Source organism: Camelus ferus, chromosome 29 (assembly GCF_009834535.1).
Source record: "Camelus ferus isolate YT-003-E chromosome 29, BCGSAC_Cfer_1.0, whole genome shotgun sequence".
Taxonomy (NCBI): domain Eukaryota; kingdom Metazoa; phylum Chordata; class Mammalia; order Artiodactyla; family Camelidae; genus Camelus; species Camelus ferus.
In genome coordinates, this window is record NC_045724.1 from 25,987,298 (window position 1) to 25,994,089 (window position 6,792).

Genomic DNA, 6,792 nt, shown 5'->3' on the forward strand with positions numbered 1-6,792 from the left:
GCCTCACTTCTTTCCAACTTCTGTAAACTATCTATTTTCTTTAATGCTGTCACAGATTACAATACACCTATACACTTTAAATGATCATATATGTAAATAAGAAGCTGCGACAATTACTAAACCTCCTCTCTTTAGAGCAATTTTCAGTATTTTCCTCTTTCCTGGCCACACAGAACTGGCTTTCAGGTTGATAGGCTTTCTTTAAATTCACGATCTTAAGGGGGAGGGTATAGCTCAGTGGTAGAGTGCCTGCCTAGCATGCCTGAGGTCCTGGATTCAATCCCCAGTACCTCCATTAAAGAAATAAATTAACCTAACTACCTCCCACCACAAAATGAAAATAAAATAAAAATTGAGTTGTCTTTAAAAATAATTCATATCCTTAAACCTCAAAAAAATTAACTATCATCAAACATTATTAAATTGCTTATCCTATCCCCATGTTCTAGAAGGCTTACTTTTCACTCTCCATGATGACTACTTTGTTTTCTCTCTCTCTGTCTCTCTGTCTCTCTCTCAGCCAATGGTTTTCCCTTTTACTTTAGAAAAAGAAGTCATGAGATGGGGAATTTCTTCCATATCCCACCACTCAATATACAACCCTTCCTAGAACAGCATTCATCCTGTAAAACCTGGTAAAGAGCAGGAAGTGGCTTTTCTCCTGTTAATGGTCAGTCTTTCCACTGGTGATCTGTCTCCCACACCTCCTCCCTGTTTGGGAATCTTGCTGTTTTCATGATGCCCTCTCTTCCCCTCATCACTAGTCCCTCCTCATGCTGCATGGTCTCATCAGAATGTAAAAACGTAAAACGGCACAGCCTCTGTGGAAAACAGTATGGAGGTTCCTCAAAACATTAAAAGTAGAACTACCATGTAATCCAGCAGTCCCACTCCTGGGTATATATTCAAAAGAATTGAAATCAGGATCTTAAAGAGAGATCTGCACTCCTATGTTTACGGCAGCACGATTCACAACAGCCAAGAGGTACAAACGTCCCAAATGTGCATCAACAGACAAAGAAAATGTGGGATGTGCACCCAGTCAAATATTATACAGACTTAAAAATTAAGGAAATCCTACCATCGGTGACAACATGGGTGGACCTGGAAGACGTTACGCTAAGTAAGTCAGGAATAGAAGGACAGGTCCTGTGTGGTTCTGCCTATATGAGGCGTCTAAAGTAGACTTAAATAAGCAGTTTGGCAATTTCTAGGGAAGAGGCGTGGGGGAAATGGAGAGCTGTTGGCGTCTGGGTATACAGTTTCAAGAGTGCAGGGTGAATACATTCTAGAGATCTATAACGTTACAACATTGTGCCTATGGCTAGCAATGTGGTGTGCACTTAAAACCTTAAGATGGTAAATCTTATGTTAAGTGTTCTTACCACACACGCACGCACACACACAAAAGCAAGGGGACACAAGAAATTGGAGATGAGGAGTATGTTTATTACCATGGTTGTGGTGATGGTATCACAAGTGTAAGCGTATGTCCAACTCATCAAAGTGTATACATTAAATATATGCATTTTTGTATATTAATTATGCCTCAATAAGCTAAGAAATAGAAATTATCTTCTAAAATGAGTTCTTAGCAATATTCAAGGCAGTTGACCACTCCCTCCTTGAAATATTTTGTTTGACTTCTGGACAGCCCACATTTCTGGTTTCCTTCTTCTATCCTGGTTAATCTCTCTCACCTTTACTGTCTCCTACACTCTCTGTTCTCTAAATGTTGAAATTTATTCCTTCTGTGCAGATGCACGTGAGAGAGTTCACACCAGCTTGCCCACAGGATGCAGGTTTCATGCCAAGAAGGATGTTATGTGCGGAACTGTGCCCCTGCAAAACTCCTGTGTTGAAGTCCTAACTTCCAGCACCTCATAATGTGATTGTATTTGGAGAAAGGGTCTTTAATGAGGTAACTAAGTTAGGATGAGGCCTTTAGGATGGGCCTTAATCCAAGATGACCGGTATCCTCACAAGAAGAGGAAATCTGGACAAAGACTTGTATAGTGGGAAGACGTTGTGAAGACACAGGGAGAAGACAATCACCTGCAAGTGGAGGAGAGAGGCCTCAGAAGAAACCAACCTGGGCAACACCCTGACCTTGGACATCTCACCTCCGGAGCTGTGAAAAAAAAATGCCTGTTTATTTCATCCACCCAGACTGTGGTACCTTGTCAGTGACAGTCCCAGCAAACAGACAGAGACTGGTACCAGGAATCAGGGCACTGCTCTGACAAACATCTAAAATTGTGAAGGTGGCCTTACAACTGGCTGATGAGTAGAGGCTGGAAGAGTTTTGAGGTACGTGTTAGAAAAGGAACCGAAACTGAAGATTTGGCAATTTCCCATCCTATTTATATTGCAAAAAATGAGAAAGACTGTTCTGGGGGGAACATCAAAGGTGAACCGAACAATCATTCACTAGAGGGGCCCAACAGTCGGTGTGAACTGCAAGATGGCAGAATCAGAGAACTAACTTAAATAGAGATTATGCAATCTGAGGAGAGAGGAACAAAAATGAAGAAAAATGAGCAGAGCCTTAGAGAACTGTGGGACACCACTGGGCACACCAGCATGTGTGCAATGGAAGTAACAGAAGGAAAGGAGGGAGAAGAGCAGAAAAATGTTGACTATATAGTGGCTGAAAACGTCCCAAATAATACGAAAAACATTACCTACCCAAGAAGCTTAATAAACCCTCAGAGATTGAAAGAAGTTCTACACTCAGACACATCATGGTCAAATGCTGAAAGCTCAAGGTATATATCAGAGGAATTGAAAACAGGGGCTCGGACACATATTTGTATACCAATGTTCACTGCAGCATTATTCACAAAAACCAAAAGGTGGAAACAATGCAATTGTCCGTCAATGAATGAGTGGATAAACAGAATGTAGTGTATACATGCAAAGGCGTATTATTCAGTCATAGAAGGAGGTGAAGATCTGACACTTGCCACAACGAGGATGAACCTTGAAAACATTATTTTAAGTTAAATAAGTGAGATACAAAAGGACAAATAGTGTATGAATCCACTTATATGAAATATCTAGAATAAGCAAACTCATAGAGACAGAAAGTAGATTATACATGACAAGGGTCAGGGAGAGGGTGGAATGGAAAGTTGTTGCTTAATAATTACAGAGTTTCTGGTTGGAGTGATGAAAAAGTTTTGGAAATAGTGGTGAAGATTGCACAACGTTTTGAATGCAATTAATGCTACTGAACTGTACACTTAAAGATGGCTAAAATGGCAAATTTTATGTTAAATATATCTTACTACAATTTTAAAAGTCAATAAGGTAATGTACCAAAAATCACTGAACTGCACGCCTTAATGGATGAGTTGAGTGATTTGTAAATTATATCTCCATCAAGCTGTCAAAGTAAAATAATGGACAAAGATACACAAACAGCAATAAGAGAGCACGAGCAGCTATGCTAATATCAGACAAAATAGATTTTAGGAGAAGAATTGTAACAGGAGGCAAAAACTGACAGAATTAAAAGAAAAAACAGATAATTCAGCAATAATAGTTGGGGATTTTAATTCCCCTCATTCCATAGTTGATACGGTATATAGGTAGAAGGCTGATAAGATTATAGAAGATTTGAACAACATTAAAAATGAGCTGGACCTGCAGATTGAACTGACAAAAGACAGATGAACAGGAGAAAAAGGTTTAATATGCATACTGCAGTTGGGAGTGGGTGGGGTTGCTCACAGAAATGACATGAAAACCCCAAAGATGCAGTCAGACATGGAGTCCTGTGTTCCATGTTAACAAAGTGAAATAAATACGTGTAGCATTGATGAGACAAAGGGAAAGAGTTTCGTGCTTCTAGAGGTGGTAAATTGTGGGAAGGTAAACGTAAGGGGAAACTCATGGAAGATACAGTTTATTTTGCAAAGTTTGTGCAGGACCATCTTGATACTGACCTTGTGTCGTCTTTGTGGCCATAGAAGTACTCCTGGAGAAAGGATTGCTGGCAGTCTTCATTTCTCAGAAGTTCCTGCCCTTAGTTAAATGAGGGAAGCTTCGAGAAGGTGTCTTTCTGCGTCTGCTGACTCTCAGTGTCCTTAATCCACGTGCCAAATGGCATATGCGGGGGGGTGTATGCTGATCCCCTTCAACGGCATCCATTTGGTAGGGGTGGTACCTCCGATTACTCTGTTTCTTTCTTAATATTCCAGAATACTCTTCCATATTTATTCTCCCATGTTTATGAATTTTACAACTATTTGATAAAATTTTAAGATATTATTGGGATATTAAAAATAATTTTTATTGAAGTGTAAGTTACTGGGCTTTTAATTGGGAGTATATTGTTTTTTTTATTTTGGGGGGGGGTGAAGCTAATTAGGGTTATTAACTTAATTTTTTTTTTTTTTAACAGAGGGACTGGGGATTAAACCCAGGACTTCGTGCATGCTAAGCATGCGCTCTACCACTGAGCTATGCTCTCCCCTCCTTAATTGGGAGTGTATTGTATTGGTAGATTGATTCTGAGCAAATTGATAACCTTAAAAAATTGCATCATCCTATTCAATTATTTGTCTTTTCTGGTCCTTGGGAGCTTTATACTTTTCCTGATATAGGTCTGGTACATTCTTGTTAAGTTTTGCCTAGATATATATTTTAAAACTTTAATTGTGAATATTTTTTCTTCCATTAGATATTCTAACCAGCTATTATCTGTAGCTAGAAAAACCATTCATTTTTGTATATTTATTTAGTGATTGGCTATATTGCTGAATTTTTGGTTAGTAATTTTAAAATTGCTTTTGTTAAATTTTTCCTTTGTACCATCAGCATCTGAAAATAATGATAATTTTGTCTTTTTTTCAATTATTATGATTATTTAATTCCCTAGCCCAGGGAAGAGAGAGATCAATTAATTAGAACACTAAGGTTCCTTAGAGGATGTAGGGCTTGCATAAACCTTGCAGGAAAGGCAGCATTTAGATTAGGAGAGAGGGGAGGGTGACTGAGATACACCAGAGGAGTTGTCCTTCTCCTTGCTAACAGAGGACGGAACCCAGTGGTAGAACTCTGCATGGTACAGCCTAGAAAAATCCACATGCTAGTGATTTGGAATGTGTTGTGTTCATAGTAAGAGCTAAAGATAGTTTCGCTTTTTCTATTAACAGCACAACCAAATACTTAAAAGCCTGACACAAATGTACACTCGTATGTGAAATGTGAGTCACATTACTCTCATTTTCATAATTCAGCATTAATTTAACATTGTTGAGAGTCCACAAAATTCTCAGCACTCACATCCAGGACAAGAATGGTGAAAAAAAAAAGGAACAAATAAGACCACCTACCTTCAGCATTCTAGTTACGTGAATTAAAGTGGGTTTTTAAAAGATCTCTGTTCACTAGCTTCCTTCCTGATCTTACACTGGGCTCCACAAGGATTGTTAAGAAACAAAATTCAACGGAGTAAATTAAAAAATGTAATTGGTAAATCAACTATGCTTCAATAAGAAATTAAATTTAAATTCAAAAAATTTTTTTTAAATCTAACTTGCTTTATTCAGTAATTCATAACTCAATCGGCATCCCACTCAACAAGGAGAAAGGAGCTCTGAGGAGCTGTACAAGTGGAAGACTTAAAGGCAGAGAGAGGGTGGGAATAAGGAAAGAGCAGATTACCTCATTTTTCTTTGGGGCATGGAAGGGGTCACAGGCTGATGACCTCACTAGCACTGACCAGGAAATTCCAGACTGACTGTAAGATTATATTCCTGGCAGAGATTGAAGTGGGGATAAGGTTAGGTAGTGAGTTGCAGTTTGGTGACGATGTGGGCCGAGCACTAGGGCCTCCATTCATGGCCTGTTGTCTCTCTTTTAACAGACTGTGTATATCTTTTACATTTCTCCACTGGATTGTGACAACTAAAAACGTCGTTTGCCATCTGATTCCACAAGAATGAAGTCACTAGCCACTGCAGTCGCCAACCGACCTTCAATACACCCTGAAAGGAGTTTGGGGTGGAGAGCTGGAATGACGCACTCTGTGCTCTGGGAAAACTGGTAGAACAGGACTTCAGATAGTTAGACACTTTCAGGAGAAACATTTTATGAACCCAAACTCTTGCATCTTCCCGTACTTAGAAAAGAGCTGAAACCGGTAACTAGATACCTGCTGCTTGTGACTAGCAGCACCTTCTGCTGAGGTGTGTGCTTAACTGCCCGCACACCCTTCCCACGCACACCCTTCCCACAACCGTGTCTATACTGACCGCCCCCACCCCCCCCTCCTTTTCAGAGCAGTTCTTCGGAGCTACTATCTGAGGGCCCCCCATGCTTACTCCTCAGTAAGTCCCCAAAGAAAAGGGAACTCAAAGCTCTCACGTTGTGCATTTTTCCCGGGAGACAACTGCAACCTTGCAGAGGTCTGAGAATTTTGGCTGCTTCCATCTCCGCCCCTCCCAGATCCTACCGTGTATTTGATCGGCATCCAGCCACCTCTGTCCAAAAAGGGGTCAGTAGTCTGCTGCCTAAATCAGTGTTCTGTCAATATCCGTCAGTCAGTACACTGCGGAAACGGCGACAACTGCGCGTTTCCCCCTGCAATTGAACTTTAAAGGGGAAGGGGAGTGGACCCCCGCCAGACTACGTACAGGTGCAGCCCCACGTGGAAATACGGCATAAGCTCCCCCGACCGCAAGTCCAGTGCCTCCCGCTCCGGAAACAGGGAGCACCGGGGCCGGGGGTGAGCGGCCTCGGGGCCCACCCCCCCACCGCGGGGTCCCAAGGGCGGAAGAGAGG